Consider the following 19,493-nt stretch of genomic DNA (forward strand, 5'->3'; position numbering starts at 1 on the left):
AATACATCAGGTGTTGGATAAAGGTTACTGACAGGCTAATATATTTATTTTTTAATGGAAAATTTTAGTCCCTGATAAAATAAAATACGTGCCATTCATTTAATTTTCTCAGGATCTTGAAAAGCGTCTTGCCTTCACTGTTTTTATTGCAAACACGTTGCTGTAGTCACAAAATCGTCTACCATACATTAAGTTTATTCACTTAACAAACACTTCTTCCTCTGCATTGCAGGTATGTACACAGTCGGAGGAAAGCTTCCCATTGCTGGTTGGCGCATCTAAAAACACAAACACCGAGAGATGTTGTGCGCTTCCTCCCAGCAAGTGTTCAGCTACAGAAGAAATATACAAACACGCCTCTCCCTCAGCAGTTCTCATTGACTTCCAGCCATTGACTTCATAGTGGCGCACTTCATTTTCAAAACACTTTCATAAACGTGATTGGGAACCATGCTGGGAGATTAACTTTTGGTGATAACACAAAACCTGATAAGACTTGTTTTTCGGAAGGTTCTCGGCAGTGAAGGAACATATGGTGCACTCTTTGCTGAGCATAACTCCTTACACCCGAGAACTGAGATTTCCTTAACTCATTCTCTGTATTGCTGAAGGCCAAGGTCCTCAACACTCCAAAAAAAAAAATTAACTGCTCTCAGTCCTGGTCAGTCACTATCCACTCGGCTTTGGGTCCACATTAAAACCTTGTATTAAGAGAGAAAGAGGAGGGTGGGAGGGAGGGAGACGCAAGAGGGAAGAGATATGGGAACATATGTATATGTATCACTGATTCACTTTGTTATGAAGCAGAAACTAACACACCATTGTAAAGCAATTATACTCCAATAAAGATGTAAAAAAAAAAAAAAAGAATATATCCTCTGATCAAAATTTAAAAAAAAGAGAAAGAAATAAACAAGGTATAAGCCCCAAAGGACAACAAATGGGAGAGGAGACAAAAACGGCTGAGACACAATTCTGAAAGACAGAAAGCAAACAGAGGAGTGGTACCTGACTCAGCAGAGGCAGGTGAGAAGAATACAAAGGAGAAGCCAGCTAGTTGGTCCCCAGAGAACCCCCAGGAAGGCTAAGAGGCTGGAGACCAGACATTACAGAGGACAGTGTGAGGCACCGGGCTGAAAACAAGGGGCTGAGGAGGAAGCCTCCATGACGCCTCCAGCCCTGCTCCCATTCAAAGCTGAGGATGGGGGCTACTCTTAGACCCCTAGGCAGGAGTTGTGGGTTCCATTAGTGGCAGATTAAGTGGCCACAATAGGAAGATCATTTGGGGAGGGAGTAAGGTGGCTTCTAACAAACTGAACTGGCTGAAAGAAATGAATTCCTGTCCTTCAGTGGTTGGATGAGACTAGCAATTAGCAGAAGACCAGAAGGAGAGGTTTTGAGGATACCCAGGAAAGTCTAGGGACTACTGTCATCATTTCCTTGACCTGGACATCAGGAACCTTGGGTTTAAGATCCTGCCTGTGTCCCTGACTCTTCATGTAGCCTTTGAGTTACTTTTCCTTTCCAGGCTGCAGTTCCCTCATTGTAAAATGAAGGGTTAACAGTCCTAGGGTCCTGTTATTCTGAGATGCTCACTCTTCCCAGCAGATCCAAAATGACAGAGTCTCAGGGGTCTCTGACATGGTGCCATGCAGCCTGAGGCTTCACTGACTTCTCGGGGTCCTTGCAGCTCCCACAGCAGGTGGTTGCCATTCCTGGATGTGATGCAATGACATCATCCTTCCAAAAAGGCTGTTTTCAACAAACTTGCATCAGAAGCACAGGACAGGACTCTAAGGCACTTACGATATGCCCGTATCCACTCTCCATTTTTCCATATAACAAAGTAAAAGCATTGTCAGGTGCAGCTAACCCAAACTCAACTGCTTTACTCTCACACTTTTCTTTTTTTCTTAGTGAAACTCAGGAGAAAAGAAAAGAGTGAAAAACTCAACACTCCTCCCTCTTTTCAAGGGGCAACTCTGAAAACAGAAAAATAGTTAACATTTATTGAACACTTAGGACAGGTCTGAGGTACTGGGCTAGAAGCTTTACATGTCTTTTCTCACTAGATTCTCAAATACCCCCATTTTACAGGTGAGGAAATCGAGGCTCCAAGAGCTTAAGTCATCTACTGGTACACGTGGAGGGGCCAGTGTCAAACCGAGGTCTCTAAACTACAGGGGCCACACTCTTGTTCCTACTATCTTCGGCCCAGGTAGCCAGTCCCCTGGACACTGCAAGAGAGCATTCTGCAATCCAGCCTCCAGTGATGTTTCCAGTAGCTTCACAGGATTGACATGATTGGCCCTTCTGCTGAAAAGCTAGGAGGCATTCTGAAAAATCAATACTGGCTCCTGCAAGAAGCAGCCTTGCCCAAAGCTAATTGAAAGCCATCTCAACATTTTCAGAACTGTGGCCATAGTCATCTGTCTTGTGGCATACCGTGTCCCATCATGCAGTAAATCGCTTCCAAATCACATCTACATGTTCACTCATACAAAACAGCAGACCACGATATTTTTTGTCATTGCCCAGTAACTCCTCCACCTAAACTCAGAGCACTGGTATTGTGGTTTACATAATAGGCAGCTTGCTGACATTACTATTTTAAAGTACCACTTTTTCAGGGTTTGTCACAAGTCATTTTAAATTTCATTTAGCTCTAGCTTGTTACATAACTTTATGTTTAGAGACAATGTCCTCTGCTGCATCAACAAGCTGTGCTGGAAAATACAATTATTTGGGGTCTAAACATTTTTTTGGCAAACTTTGATTCTACCCTTTTAGAAGGCCATTAAATAGGGTGGTAATGAAAAAGGGAAGTTATATGGCTTATTGCAAGACATTAATCTGGAAAACTAAAAGACATATATTTTGATATTTAATCTGGATTTATGGTATGGTCTTGAGACTTCAATTTCACTTACCATAAGTGAACCCAAAGACCAAATCATTATTCAGTGTAACTTTGCAAACCAAATGATCATCTACCTCATTACTAGAGACTAGAACTCAGAGAAGAAACTGGCAGATTTGGTGGGGTGGATATTTGTGGTTTGGTCATCATCCAGTATCTACTCACTCCCGCTTCTCCTGGCCACGATAGCTCCATTTTGCTACCTCCAGAAAGGGTGGGGAGTGAGGTATATGACCCAGGATGAACCCATCAGCACATCATGCCATATGTCTCAGTTATGGGTTCGACAAAACCCCAAATGGGCACTCAGGCCAAAGAGAAGCCAGTCCAGGGCTTTGCTTAAGGCTATTAGGAAATTGGACTTTCTTTCTGCTAGGCTTGAATGGAAGAGGATCATGGAACTAAAGCTGCCTCAGCCATCTTGTGAACACGAGCCCAGAGAGGAGAGTACACAAAAGAACACAGAGGAAGCAGGAGTCAAGAATCACAGCCCAGTCAACCCCCGCCAAAGAGGTTTCCTGAAAGTCCCATCTAACCATCTCTCCACTGGCTACCCTTAACTGCAAGGGAGGCGTGGAAATGCAGTCTTTTGGCTGGGCACGTTATGCCCTTGAATAAAACCAGGGTGTGCTACTAAGGAAGAAGGAAAGAAAGGGTGTCGGAGGGGCAATTGGTAGTCTCCTCTGTGGCCTGTCTCGGTTGGGTTTTCTGTGCTTACTATAGAAAACAGAGATCCTATATATGTAAAGGAGTCTACAAATTAGAGATAAAGTAAAAACACACAAGTGTTTGATTTATAAAATCTTTCATTAGGGTAACCTGATTCTCCTTTTATAGTAGATTCATTTGAAATCACGACTCAATCTTAAAATACGGTATCTACAATTAAAAGTGCAGGATCAGCAGGCATGTGCAGCGGCCCAATTTTGCATATTCAGTGTAGTTACTGAAAAAAAATGTTGCTAAAAATGTTAAATATCCTAATTTCTTCTTAAATTATAGGGATAAATCATACTACATATTTATGAGTTCACCGTCTCAAGGCAGGAATTTTTCTGTTTCAAATTTTGCCTTAGAATTCTATAGGTTAGGTTAGAAATGATAACAAATACGGGAATCTTTGAATTGACATTTAGTTCTCAGGCGACAGCTTTAAAAACTAGAGAAGCAGCTGCTATTAAGAATTTTTTTTTCACTAGTCACAAAGACACATCATACATTAGAGGATATACGGCATGCCAAAATGAGATGCTCTCTGAAATTATTTAGTGTGGCACAAGGAAAGCAAGATAAACAAGAAAACAGCGTTTATTGCACCAAGGGAGATAAGAGACTGAGGACTCACAAGGCTGGATTGTTAACAGACACCTTGCCTTTGGTCTAGAGTCATGCAGGCAACAATAAATGGCCTCTGTAAATCATTTTCATATAATTTCAGAACTGGAAGGAAGCTTGAAAATCACTGAATTCAACCCTCTCACTCTACAGAGGAGAAAAACTTGGACCTAAAAAAACTCTAAGGTTCTACAAATTCATGGAAGAGCCAGGATCAAAACACAGTTTTCTTTCCTAACTCGTGGCACAATATTCTTTCCACCAACTTCCATTCAGAAGTTACAGAATTAAGAAGTCAAGCCGCCAGATGTGCACTGTAATTTACCTCTGTGTTGACGGTGAACTCATTCTGAAATTGTATTTTTACAGGTAGGAGGAACTGATTGTAATACCATGACATCTGCCAAGAGTGCTTAATGAGAAAAATATATGACATCTCGCCTCACTGAGCTAAATTAAACCTGGCCCAGGGTGTATGGACATACAGAGGCCTTCCTTGATACCAAAGGAAGAGGCTGGGGGGCTGTAAGGGTTAACAGCTGGCGGGACTTTTATTTTCTAGTGGAGGTTAATTCTCTGTCACTCTTTCCTTCAACTGCTTCCCACCTACTGCTGAAGTTCCCCTGAAACACATTCCCCTGCAATGTCACCCTCACCGTAAGCTCTCCCCAAACATTCAAAACTAGGGTAATCAACAAGTGATGGAAAAACTAGATCATGTGAAGGTCTCTCTCCAAAGCATCAGAAGACAGAATCACGAAAAATCTTTCAGAGTGGGTTGGTTTGAATGTACTACAAATAATAAGATGAATCCTTCTTATTAATACACTTTCTTCACATGGCAGCTTGTAATTATGAGAAATGCAGTAAGTCCCCCACTCAGCAGTTTCTCAGACCTAGCATTTGGGAGTAGGAAGAAACCCCAGAGATGGTCTAATAGGTTGAGTTCCTTCGTTTTGCAGAGATTAGGAAGAAAGCTAATAAGCTCTGCTAAATCAGGTGTAGGAAAGAGCAGTTACTGTTCTCAAATCATGGCATATTCAGCTGAAGTACGTTTACAAATATATTCTCCTGAAGAGCATCACATGAGGTGTCTAGAACCCGTCATTTTCATATGGCTTGACTCATATTTTCCTTTTTTCAATTAAAAATAAACTTTGTTGGTTCTTTCTTATTAGAAAAAGCAGTATATGTTTAGAGTAGGAAATTAAAGACACACAAAAATGAAGAACATTTGAAATGCTCATGGATCTTACTACCCAGAGAACCACTTAAAAAACCCTTAAATAGGGTAAGCTGTGACAAAGTGAGAGAGTGGCATGGACATATATACACTACCAAACGTAAAATAGATAGCTAGTGGGAAGCAGCCGCATAGCACAGGGAGATCAGCTCGGTGCTTTGTGACCGCCTGGAGGGGTGGGATAGGGAGGGTGGGAGGGAGACGCAAGAGGGAGGAGATATGGGGACATGTGTATGTGTATAACTGATTCACTTTGTTATACAGCAGAAACTAACACACCATTGTAAAGCAATTATACTCCAATAAAGATGTAAAAAAAACCAAAAAAACAAAAACCCTTAAATATATTTCCAGGTCATTTTCTAAGAATATATCCATATATTACCAAAATGTGATCATTCTGTGCATACTTGTTTTTTTTAATAATGGGATCTTATCACTTAACAATATATGATGAACATCTTTTCATTATCAATATTTGACTATATCGTCTATAGTAGCTGAGCAGTATTTCACTATTTGTAACATAATATATTTAACTAATCTGTTATCGTTGTACATGTAAGCAATTTCCTATTTACCCTATTATGAGCAATGGTGTGATTAACACCTTAGTGGCCAAAACCTTTGCACATATCTTTAATTATTTCCTTAGCATAGATTCCTAGAAATAAAACTTCTGTGACAAAACAGTGAACACATTTTTAAAGGATATTTAGAAATACATATTGCCTCCACCAATTGAGTCAATAGTTTAATTTACTTGAGTTACATGCATATCAAGTGCTCTGATCAGTTCAGCACTTCATGAAGAGAAACCATATAGGCTTGGGTTGGTGAAGTGTAATAGATGTGCTATTATCTATAATTCTGACAAGTGTTAACTGCAAACACCTTAATCAATTAGATAATTGTTTTTACTAGAAGCTCTCTCTTTATCTGCTTCCAGTGATGGCTGACTTATACACTCCATTTTGACTCTTTCTTTGGAATTTGATGTCTTTTTCCCCCTCTTGTGTAAGTACTCTTTTTACACACTTACCAATATTCTTAAAGAGATTCTAGATGTTTAGTCCCTGGCAACATTCTTGTAGTGCACTGATTACATGCATCAGCTAGAAAATCTATCATCCAAGTTATGCTCCCCATTAGATGGCAGAACCAGTTTGCAGTTTGACATTTTAAGGAAATGATAAAAACAACACCTGAAGTTCAGGCAAAATTGACAAGTACCTACAAGACTAAAGAGAGGAAGTAGAATGTGTTGTCAGACCGCACATTGTACTTTAAATTTTTTATTTATTCATTTTTATTCTACCTGGTTCCAAAAAGGACTTAAAGCAGCTTTTCTTTTTAAAAGTATTTTCTAAATTGGACATTTTCACATCACTGAGGCTGCCAACTTCTTTCCTAACATAAGGATATCCTTCTACCATGACTGCTTGCTATATTTGAAAACTGAATGGCAAGGATATTGTTCTTATCCAGAAAAGAGGAAAAAATAACTCATGATGATCATGACTCCTGCCTGGAAGACCCTCCAAACAGCATGCCCTAGGTATGAAATGCAAGTCTCGTAAGAAACCAGGAAGAACTCCATTTCTAGGATGTATGAGAGCTCCAATAAATCACAAAAATTCAGGCCTTTGGGTATTCACTTCTCCCAAGGGACTGTAAATACACAGAGCTCCAGCATCTTGACTTGTGAGAACACTGTGAGACCCAAAAACACATAGGGGGGCCTGAGAGCAGGGAAAGCCAGGCCGGGCATCACCGGGAAGAGGGAAGCTTCCATCTCCCCTGGACCAGCTGCAGGAAACACCCATCTCCTGCTCGGCTTGTCCTTCTGACTCTCCTCTTTCTGCTTCTTCTCAAGTCCTCCCTCTATTCCAGCACCACCCATCAGACCTCTCGGGGGTCTGGCTCTGGTGTCCTGTCCCACATTTTGAAACATGGGGTTTTTCAGCCTGTGGTCTTTCCATTTTTCTTTTAATAAGGAAATGGAGATCCATTTTTAAAAAATAAATTTATTTATTTATTTATTTTTGGCTGTGTTGGGTCTTCATTGCTGCATGTGGGCTTTCTCTAGTTGTGGTGAGCGGGGGCTACTCTTTGTTGTGGTGCGCGGGCTTCTCATTGCAGTGGCTTCTCTTGTTGCAGAGTATGGCCTCCAGGCGCGCAGGCTTCAGTAGTTGTGGCATGCAGGCTCAGTAGTTGTGGCTCGCAGGCTCTAGAGCGCAGGCTCAGTAGTGGTGGCGCACGGGCTTAGTTGCTCCGTTGCATGTGGGATCTTCCTGGACTAGGGCTCAAACCCGCGTCCCCTGCATCGGCAGGCGGATTCTTAACCACTGCGCCACCAGGGAAGTCCCAGCCTGTGGTCTTTCTAAATCCTCATTTTTAGACTCCATTTCCACCTCTCTTCCATTGGCCTAAATCTTGCCTGATATCTCCTATTTCAGGGCTGGGTGTTGAAAAGCATGGTCCCAGACCCCATGTTATACACTGAAGGACCCTTCATGACAAGTACTCAGTATGTAGTAAACAGAAGACTTGGAAGAAAATAAATTTTGCGTGTTTTAAAAAAAAGGGAGGGGTGTTAAGTGCTACATCAATGTTAAAGGGGTTAAAGGGAACGAATGTCATTGAACTTACTTGGCATGCTAAAAGTGTTACACTGAGTTTTGCCTATGCTCTAAATACTCCCAGATGCTACCATTTAGGAATAAAAGGATCATTTTCATTGTGAAACCTGGAATTTTCTGAAATTTTTCAGTTTTCTGAAATTTCAAAAAAACCCTCAAGACAAACATGCAGTGTTTCATCTGAACCAGCAGTATATCCAAGGAGCAAGGGCCAGATTCAACAATAAGACCCACCTAATAGAAAATATCTTATCGACAGTTAGCCCACAATTAACCCTGATGTTTTAGTATTTCACAATCTACACTGGGCCCTTTCAAATAATCATTTCATTTGATCCTCCCCACAATTTAGTAAGGTAGGTGTTACTAGTACCACCTCAGAGATGACGAATCAGGCTCCCAGGGGTTACAGGATGCACTCAAGGCATTTAGGCAGCTAGTTCAGTAGTTGAGAACGTGGGCACTGAGGCAGACCCCCGAGGTTCAAGTCCAGGCCCTGCCCATGCTAACTGTGTGAACTTGGGCAACTAACTTGTTTTCACTATGCCTCAGTGGCTACATCCTAAAACACAGACAAATGACAATACTACCCGCCTCACAAGGCCGCTGTGAGGATTAGTTGAATTAGTGCATTAACGCGGTTACAGAACTAGTCAGTCTGTCTGCGGGTGCCTGCCACACAGTCGGCACTTAAGAAATGTTCACAAGACTCAATTCCCAGAGCTAAGTGTTTTAAGGCCAGATGAGGTATCCTTATCTTTACATGGCTTCTATGATTCATAATTTTATCAGCAGAGAAATTAGCAATTTCTCACCAAAGAAAAAGACATGCTAAAAGGAAACCTTGAACTGGATACAATGACTCAAAAAGGAAGGAAAGGGCAAGAGTTCAAGTGTGGCTTCTTAAAAGAACCCCATTTATTTTTGTTTCCGGAAACATACTGCATACCATTTAAGTATTTTCAGTCATTTTAGAGCACAATGAAAGGTCAAGCTAAATGGAAGTAATATTTGTATAGCCCATGGTGACTGTCCGGGAGTCTGTTTCCCATGGCCTGGTCCTGGGTGCGGACAAATGAGGCACTTCTAGAGCCGCGGAGAAAGGGGCTGTGCCCCCCCGCCAGTCCTCCCCCCACCCCTGCGCCCACTCCACGCGAGCTCTCGGGCAAGAGAGGGGAACAAAGATGCAGCTGGCAACGCTGGAGTGCTGGAGAAAAGAGCAATTTCACCCAGGGAAGAGAGAGGGCAGTGGGAAATGGACAGAGAAATACTACCAGGACACATTTTCTTGTTTCTAGTTTCTTGCAGCCATGGGGGCAAAAAAGGAGGCTGAAGCGCAGAGAAGGTGGTGTTGGGAGGACGGAGAGAAACAGAGAGACCGACCAAGACACGGTGATGGCAGGAAAAAAACGCAGGCGGCTGGAATAACTACCAAAAAAGGACCAGCCTGCAGAAGATACCAAAGCAGCAGAGTGTCATGGCAGAGAAGTTCTGGAAAAGTAGGCATGTCAGAGGCCCATAAAGGGGGGCCACATAAGGCCAGGAATGAGTGATTTCTCAGTCCTATTCCAGTGCGCAGGAGGGACTGGGAGATGACCACGGTGGGGCTCTTAGCCGTCATCTATAGATTGCAGTTGTGATGCAGGTTGAGGTTCCTTCCTAGAAATCATACCACCTTCTAAAGCATCATGTGAAGTGTGCTTCTCCTGGCACAAGCATGGCCTGGAGGGTTCAAAAGTCAAGTACGGTGTGAAGGAATCCAATTAAGGAACTCAGGGAGTCTCTGACACAAGGGTTACATGTGAAAAAGGAAATCTCACTTGAAACAGGAACATATTCAGAATTAAAACATAAAGTTATGGACTGTCATTCAGCCCAGAAGTTCTGCATGTCACAAATGTAAAAATAATTATTACATTTGTATAGCACTTTAAAGTTTACAAAGAAGTTTTATAAAAGTCTGTCCCACATGGATGCTTTTCATGCCCCAACATGACATGTTCTTTGTATTATTATGAGTCCCTAAGAATTGGCTTTATGCTACTGCAAACACTTTTTTTAATCTATAAATAGTCCTCATAGAGTTTTATCTGAAATACTATACATAATAGGCAAACAGTGGGTTCTAGGTACTGAATCTATTCTAAAATATCTACTACTTTCCCAGAATGACTAATTAAATATAATTTACATTACCTGAACTAGGTGTAAATATTGCAATACTCTGCACAGACCATTAAGCATATTTCATTAAGAGAAGTTTCTATATTTCCAAACCGTCAGATATTCTAAAGGGGTACTATAGGTGAAAGACCCCTCAAGAGTCTTTAAAAACAGCTCTTCATAGCATAAACAGGAAGCCTGCTATAAGGTAATGAAGAATGATGGAATAAAAATGATTGTGGCCTATTTCCACAAAGAAGCATGGAAAAAAGATAACAAGCTAATATTACTCCCAGTTTGCTGAGTTAAAATGAACTGTTTTGTCATTAGGCAAGTGTCTTATTTACTCTTTGCCCTATATACAATAATAACGTGTTGTTGAGAGTCAAGAGTTCACGTTAGTATTTTTTAATTTAGGAAAAAGGGGAAATTATAAGCACTAAAGAAATTTTTCTGGTTGACACAGTTGAGCATGCCTGGATGGTGATGTGTACTTTGTACCCAAATCTATGTTCTATCCTTGAGGGACTTCCATGGTGGCGCAGTGGTTAAGACTCCGCCTGCCAATGCAGGGGACATGGGTTTGAGCCCTGGTCCAGGAAGATCCCACATGCCACGAAACAACTAAGCCCTTGTGCTACAACTACTGAGCCTGCGCTCTAGAGCCTGCGAGCCACAACTACTGAGCCCACATGCCACGACTATTGAAGCCCGTGTGCCTAGAGCCCGTGTTCCGCAACAAGAGAAGCCACCACAATGAAGAGTAGCCCCGCTCGCTGCAGCTAGAGAAAGCCCGCGCGCAGCAAAGACCCAACACAGCCAAGAAAACAAAAACGTCCTGTCCTTGAGATACAGAGATAACATTTCTGACCCACAGTTAGCAGAGCATTCATTTTGAGGTTCTTTCTCTCAGCTCTGACGATAAATTTGTGCTGATTTACCCTCTTTTGGTCATCTGGTTTCCTACGTTACTGACAGCATACATTTGGGAGACAGCTGCCTGGCGTTGTGAGAGAAGTTGCAGCTTGGAGGAAGGAAGTGAAGCAGCGAGCTAACCCTTGGTCTTGGCACTGGGTGCGTGCCAAGTGATGTATTAAAAGCAAAATTCTATAAAGTTGAAACTGATACTGTCAGTATGGTAAGAACTCTGCAAACCTATTTACATTAAGAAAAACTGTGATAAGCTAAAACTTTTCACTGGCTATGCTAACTTCTGGAGTAAATTAAGCCTCCTGGAAGGTTGTATCAGTTCCTTTAATATTGCTGAGTATTCTGGTGGTTCCAAGTTTGGGTTTCTCCAAGCCCTTATTCTCCATCATACTGGAGGGTCCCAGTCTACTAAATTTGGATACTGATTCCTTGATCAGAAGTAATGTGGCCCAGAGTATATCTGGCCCAATATATAAATCACCAATATACAGATCACAGAAAGACCTACCTGAATATATTCCTTCATTCAACAAATACTAATGGAACATTTCTTATGCATCAAGCAGTAGTCACAGCACTGGAAATCCTAGTGAACAGAACTTACAGTCAGCCGGTGGTCTACCATGGGGCTAGCTGAATAGATCATGCACCATTTTGCTAAATCTTTGAGCAGACCATAGAGAAAGAAGAAGAAAAGAGAACATCAACTCATTAGCAGAGAGCAAGCTTAGAGGACAAAGCCACATCTCTCCTACTTGTTGATGTCCTCTCCCTAACTCTTTGTCACTCTAGGTGAGCAACTGCATGCCTCTTAACTGGCTGCCAGAGCCCTCTTCAAGCTCTCTTTTCAGAAAGCTTTGCAGAAGTCTTATAAACAATTCTGCTATTCCAGAAAATGTTAATGCTCAAGGTACTCCTTTGAAAAAAAAGGAAAATTCCTTTGAGATTTTTATCTCAGTAACTAGGAATGCAATTAGGCCTATGCTTGGCACTTCGTTAGTTCCCAGAGCCAAGAGATCTCAGGGTTAGGAGAACAAAGCTACCAAGATGCTTTAGCTGTTGACTATGGCTGGCCCAAAATTCAAGAGTTAAAGCCTGAGAATGTTTTACCCCTTTACTTGAATTTCCCGTTTAAGTAACTTCCAAATGCCAAAGCTTAGAGGACCTAGAAGGCAAAATCCTTTCCACTACTTTATCGAAAAATTATGTATGCTGTGATTTATTGCTAATGCTGGTCTTTCAAAGCATTAGTCAGGACACCTGCAAACCTTTGGACAACAGCTGTCAATACAAGTTTAACATTTCATGGGTCAGCACTTAAAATCTGACAAATAATAAATCATCCTTATAACCTAACCAGTGTGAGGCACTGGGTTGGTCATCTATTGAGAGTTGGTTTAAAAAGTATAAACCACAGATTACATTACAACTCAGCACTTGGGAAAATGGAGACTGGGTAAAATAATGATTGTTGTTACCACTTCTCTTTCTTCGGTGGTAGAAAGAACTTTTCTTTTTACATAAAGATACTTCACTGTCTGTTAACAACATAAAATTTGGTTCTTACATTATGTGTATGTGCTTTAAAAACAAAGTATTTCTGCACTCTTTATAGCTATATAGTGAATGTTCCAAAGGGGACAATACTCTATTTAGGACTTGCCAGGGCAATATTTGATAGCAATATTTAACTTGTTTTGGAAGGTATGCATCGATTTTTCAGGGATATAAACATTTTCATCATTTCCGTTATTAAAATATTATAAGTAACTGCTTGAGCCCTGGTAGAACAAATGCTGTGTATCAAATACCCACTGGTGTGAGGAACAGCTGGATACGTCTGTCTAGAAATGGCTGTGATATATTCCAATATACTTTAATAGGTTCACAAGAGAAAAAAATTAAGGTCCTTTAGTGGTATGATGACTTGCTTGTGGTACACAGTCTCTGTGTACCTCTCTTACCTTCTTTCCACATTGGCATAAAATTTTAGGTCAAGTCAGGCTGTCAGTGAAGACTGCATCGGCATTAGGAATCCTAAAATTCATTTAATGCCTTTTTTCTGACCAGAGGTAAAGCACTAGCTAAAGGTTGAAGTGGAGTCAAACCTTAGAGAAGCAGCCTGGGCAGAAGGACCCCTTGGGACCTACAGAGAATTTTCAACATCTAATGAAAGTGATTTCAACTTCAGTGTTCACCTCAAGAAAAATAGGAGAAGCCCAGACTCAGTTAGGTGCATTGACATGTATTGAAGAAAATGCTCATATATACTTCCGTATTTAAATTTCTTTGATTCCTTTTATTCAAACCCCTTAAAGAGAGCTGAGTCATTAGTAACTATAGAAACATTAATACCAGTGGTAGGCAGAAGCTCACAGGGATGCCTGATTTCCTGAGATGGCCCAGACATGCAGGGCTAGAGCTCCCAGGAACCTTGTCTATCCTATGTGACCTTTTCCCCTCACCTGAGGCTGACTGGTCAAAAGGCGGTCATCAACCTAAGTTGGATAAATTAGGTTCCCTCTTCCTGGAGCCTCAGACTTTGAACTATGAACCCCAGTATGTAGACGTCATCAGCACTCCATCACACTGACAGCAATGCCTTAGAGAAGAGACCACAAAGCCCTATGTCAAGTCTGCAAGGCCTTCCCTGGTGGTGGCCCTTCATGCAGTTTGAAGGTTCTACCATCCCTTCAATGCTATAGATGCCCCAGGATCCTGCCAATAAAACAATTCAAAAATAATTCTGTTTTGGTTTAAGCTAGCCAGTCAGTTTCTGTAGCTTCCAATCAAAAGAGCCCTGTAGGTTAAGGACGTTAGTACTTTAATAAGAAGCTACGTTTTGTTAAAGGTGAAGTAGAAGGGACAGGACCGTAATTCCTTCTGTTTGTAGGAAACTCCATTTTACAGATGCTCTCACATGTGATCACTGTCAGGGCCAGGGAAGGGTTGCTATTATCCCCTCAGGAGAGAGAAAAGGCAAGGACAGCTCAGAGAGGGTACTGCCTCTGTGCTGTGGCCTGATTGCTGGGAAGTGGCAGAACTAGGCTTAGAACCAGGTCTCCTGAATGCTGGTCAAGCACCCTTCCCACTACACCTCGGTGTGTATGTATATATGTAACCATAAAGGAATCTTACAGGGAATATAAGCAAAACAGAAAAACAGAGCTATTCTGAGTATATACATCTTTTCATTTTTTCCTACCCAACTCCGAACCAAGGGCTTGGGGAAAGTCTCAATAAAGTAAAAAATATAAACTATTGCCTTATGATGATATTTGTCAATAAAAAGATTAAGACCAAGAAGTGCCTCTTTTTGACACGGATAGTAAGTTTACCTTCTTCTACACATTTTAACTATTAGCAGGGAGTAGCCTTTGAACTACAAGGCAGTGGTGTCCAAGGTATTTTCATCTTACATGTTTGAACAAAAAAAGGTTTGGCTGTTTGTTTACGATTCATATACATGTATTATTGTACTAACTATATATAATCGTTTGTTACGATTCATATACATGTATTATTGTATATACATTATAAAACATAAAAAAATAGAATAGAATGACAGAATTGATGTACTATTTTGCTAACCATGATGTCTCAAGTCAAATACACCCAGGACGAGATTCATGACTAATTAACCACAGTGGATATAAATCTGTACGTCTTCCAGATAATTTAGAATTTTGGTGGCCAGCTTCTTGCAAGATCGGATTAGATGAACACTGTCATTACCTCATAACAGGGCCGACAGAGTTCATGTTCAACTTTGACATTTTCTTGTTGCTTGCAATATTAAAATTATCTTCAATTTATGGGAATTCTTTGTAGAATCTTTTTAAGACTCTGTGAGGGTTTGTTAAAACTAAAACATAGAATTTGTAAATACAGTTGACCAGGCATGATATATTCCGCAAAATAACCAAAGCAGATGAGCCAGAGGGGAAGCCACTGTGAAGAGGAGGCCTCACCTCCCTCCCTCCAGGTGATACTCGACCATTTGACCCATGGACCCAGGAATGATGCCAGTGCCAATATAGTCACCATCTGTTATCATAATGTTTCATGATAATAAAATGAATGTAAATGAAAATTCTAATCACTGTCTTTCTCAACCAAATGAATCTTCTCAAGAGCTCCCTGTGGGTACATATCCTATTTTGGAGGCCACTTTGCCAGGCAGTGAGGCAGTAGTTTACTTCTAGAGTCACTTATAATCACAGGAATCTCTTGGCCTAAAACTATGCAGGACAAGGATAAACGAACCTGGGTTGGAAAGAGTTTATTTTGCCTTTTTAAAAACTTTTAAAATTATGAACTCTAAGCCACAACCAGAAAAGCACATGAAACATTAATGTTTGATGTATATACTGTGTATTACCCATGCGACTGCCAGCCCCTGTCAAAAACCAGAATGTTGCCAGCACTTGCAGGAGCCCCGCAACTCCTCTCTCTCCCCCAGCATGCCCTTCAGAGGGAACCACTATCCTGATTCTTTCAGTAATAAATTCCTGGCCACTTATGTCTGTAACCCTTAGCAACAGAGTTTAGTTTTGTCTGTTTTCATACTTTACATAAATGAAATAAGATTGCTATGTATACTCTGTATCTTCTTTCTTTTAACATTACGTCTTAAGATGTATCCCTCTTCTTGTGTGCAGCACTAATTTATTCTTTTTCATTGCTGTATAATATTCCGCTGTATAGTTATAGGCGTCATAGTTCCTCGTGATTACGCCGCCGTTTACTCATCCATTCTACTATTGATGGATATTCTGTGTTTCTAATTTGAGAGGAATACAAATAATGCTGCTAAGAACAAGTTACACATCTCTGGATGTATGCAAGTGTTCATTTCTCTAGAATACACAGACAAGTGCACACCTGTGCATGCATGAGAGTGGAATTGCTGGATGGGACCTTAGTTTCTAAAACAAAACAAAACAAAAACCTAAGAAAGGTAATTCTAGTGAATCACTTAGAAATCTATTTTAATATAAACTAACTCTTACGTAGCCATGAGGAAAGCTCATTAAATTACTAGATTTATCTTTCCCTAGACTTTCACTCCTGCACACTGACTAAATCTGAACCAAGACATTAAATGCATTTAACTCTGTTAAAAAATAGTTTGAAAATTTCCAATGAATTTACTGAAGCCAATACCCCCAAAGCTCCTCTCCCTGCCACATATATATTTTGTACATACTGTAATTGCATTTTTCCTTTTAATGAGGGCCAATATTGTGTCTACTGAGAGAACAAAATGTTCATTCAAATTTTAAAGCAATTTTGCACCAAAAGGTTTCAAGTTAGCACTCATATTGATCAAGCATGGAAAGCCAAAAATGTTAATCCTGAGCTAAACTGAGGAGTACAAATACAAACAATAGAGATTAATTCCAACCTCAGAGTCTCCAATGTTTCATGACCATCATGAGTGATCTCCCAATGGACTACAGAAATGGGACATACTTGGATGACAACATTGTGGCACCAGCAAATCTGCTCCTCCGTCTCCCACTGTCTTATTGACAAAAAACATAATAACTAGCATCTATGATAATGCCAGGCACTGACTGCATATTAGTTCTTACATGCAATGCCTTTTTTATTCTGTTTTTTTTGTGTGTGTGGTACGTGGGCCTCTCACTGTTGCGGCCTCTCCCGTTGCGGAGCACAGGCTCCGGACGCGCAGGCTCAGGGGCCATGGCTCACGGGCCCAGCCGCTCCGCGGCATGTGGGATCTTCCCGGACCGGGGCACGAACCCATGCCCCTGCATCGGCAGGCGGACTCTCAACCACTGCGCCACCAGGGAAGCCCGCAATGCCTTTTTAATCCTTAAAACAACCCTATGAGCTATGTGCTATTATCCTTCCCATTTTACAAAAGGAAACTGAAGCCCAGAGAGGGAAAGTAACTTGACCCAGGTCCCATGGCTGTAAGTAGTTGAGTTGGGAATCAAACCGGTTCCTGGTGCCTCAGTTCACACTCTACGGCCTGGCAACATGTTAGTTTTGTTGTTGTCATTGTTGTTATAATTTTGATTACCAAGAAGAATAGTTCTTTAAGACCAGGGCAAATGTGTGAACCAAAGGGGGAAAAAAAAATCTATGTACGTTTGTTTTTATTGGAAAATTTTGTGGAAATGATTGTAACCAAGCAACTCTAATTCTGAGAGAACTAATTAAGAAATGAATTAAGGGATTCGATGGATACCCAAATTAGTCATTAGAGCTTGAAGATCTGGAGTTCTGGTCTAAATCCAGCTTTGGCACTTGCATCCCAAATAAACATGGCCAGATAAGTACCACAGCTCACAATTAAAATGCATTTACATGGCTTATGCATCCGCATGGGAGAGGTCGCTCCCTAATTGAATTCGGACACCTCTTCAGTTACTGTGGGTTTCATTTGCCATCTCCCTGTTCTTTTGTGACTGCCGGCAATAGGATTATGCTGAGGGAGAAATCATTTCAATCAGTGATGTCTGCAGAATGAGCGTAAAAAGATAAAAGTAAAGACTTTGAACTATAATTAGAAAATTCCTTAAGTGTGCTCATGTGACATGGGTTTGAGACTACGACCGACTGGCAAGATGAGTTACAGAATGGACGTCCAATGTCACTGTTCTGGGATGAGCAGCCAGTAAAACTGGTGTTCCAGCGTGAGACAACCGTAATCTTTCGCAGGCCAAAACATTCCTGCTTTCTACCTCTAATATAATGAGTGACAGACAGCTGGAGGCATCTCATTCTCCTGACAAAAATATGATCAGAATTGTTTTCAGTTGGTACGTCTTTCCATCAAGCTGTTTGTTGCCTTCCATCAGAATAATCAGAGTTTCTGATTATCTGGTACGTTCCAAGGAAACAGGAATTGATTGTGCCCTTGCTTGTCTGATGGGGAGAAGGCTGCCAGAATTTACATAGTAACTCTTCAGTTGCCTAATGGAAAGAAAAACTAAGCTGTGTGTGTGTGTGTGTGTGTGTGTGTGTGTGTGAAAGAAAAACTAAGGGGGGTGTGTTTGTGTGTGTGTGTGTGTGAGAGAGAGAGAGAGAGAGAGGAAGAATCAACCAGTAGTTTCCATAATAATTCTCTTTGAACAACAATAAAGAAAATGTTTTCGTGGTGATTCAGATTTCAGATATGAGGAAGTAAAGTATTCTATTCCACTCATGGAAAACAACCAACGTTAATGGCTCTTTTCAAAAAGTTACAGTCATCTTACTACTGAAGTTTCAGGGTTATGTAAAAAGAATCAAGTTTAAACATTCATGGAAACATCCAGGTACAATAAGACCTCATTATTTTGGACTACTTCAATTTGGAATTTACAATCATTTGACAGGATCTAGACCAGAGATGATCTTTTCACAGTGAAAAATGGCTTGCTAAGCAAATTACTTTAAACAAGCAAGACTGCTGGGGGGACAAAAATAAGAATATTTTTGTAAAGTATGAGGAACAAAAAATAACAACATGCTTCCCCTCCAACAAATACTTGTGATGAACCCAGTCAAATACCAATAACTGATAACAATAATAATTACCATTTAACTGAAGGTCAATCTTATATAGTCCACTTTACATACATGAGCTAGAAATATCCCAACAACTCTGCAAGATGGGTATAATCATCCCCATATTAAAGAGAAGGAAACTGAGGCTCAGAGAGGCAGGTGACATGCAGAGACCATACAGTTACTAGGCAGCAGAAGCAAGATTCAAAGCCAGGCTGTCTGGCTCAAAAGTCTGTGTCCTTCCACTCCCCACTCAACCCTGAGTGAGCACTGACGACTGCGAGCCAGACTTCCAGATTCACTGGACCAAGTTCTTCGACAACAGCAAAAATGGTTATCACTTCAAGGAGGGAAAGCCAAGTAGTCTGGCCCCAGAGCCCACCACTCTTAACCATAATTCCTTTCTACAACACAATGATCTCTATAAATAAAGACTTTTCTCCCCTGGAACTTTGAGGTATTTCGCATGCATGAAAACTACAGAAATCCATAGAAACGTCGAAGTAGGTGATGTAGGTGGAGAGGGCACAGGTGGGTGGAGGAGGACTGCTTCCAGTCCTCTGCTCCTTGCCTCCATCCCCCATCCCCCACCCCATCATGAGCGACTTGTCTCTTCGGTCTGTACACCTATACAGGAGCACTGTGGCGCTAAAATCCTGAAAGGCTGACAGACTGTGACAAGAGCTGTGGGAGTCAGCTGCAGGTGCAGGGGCAGCCAGCCATGTGGGCAGCAGGC

The 19,493-nt window shown here is 41.2% G+C and overlaps 1 protein-coding gene across 3 annotated transcripts in view; it reads right to left on the reverse strand.

The window, feature by feature from the left end:
- SPATS2L (spermatogenesis associated serine rich 2 like) overlaps positions 1 to 19,493 on the reverse strand; it is a 165,291-nt gene that overhangs the window by 122,899 nt on the left and 22,899 nt on the right. The window lies entirely within an intron of this gene.

Source organism: Delphinapterus leucas, chromosome 8 (genome assembly GCF_059928025.1).
Source record: "Delphinapterus leucas isolate spDelLeu-1000000601 "Yukka" chromosome 8, BTC_Dleu_Yukka2, whole genome shotgun sequence".
Classification (NCBI taxonomy): Eukaryota; Metazoa; Chordata; class Mammalia; order Artiodactyla; family Monodontidae; genus Delphinapterus; species Delphinapterus leucas.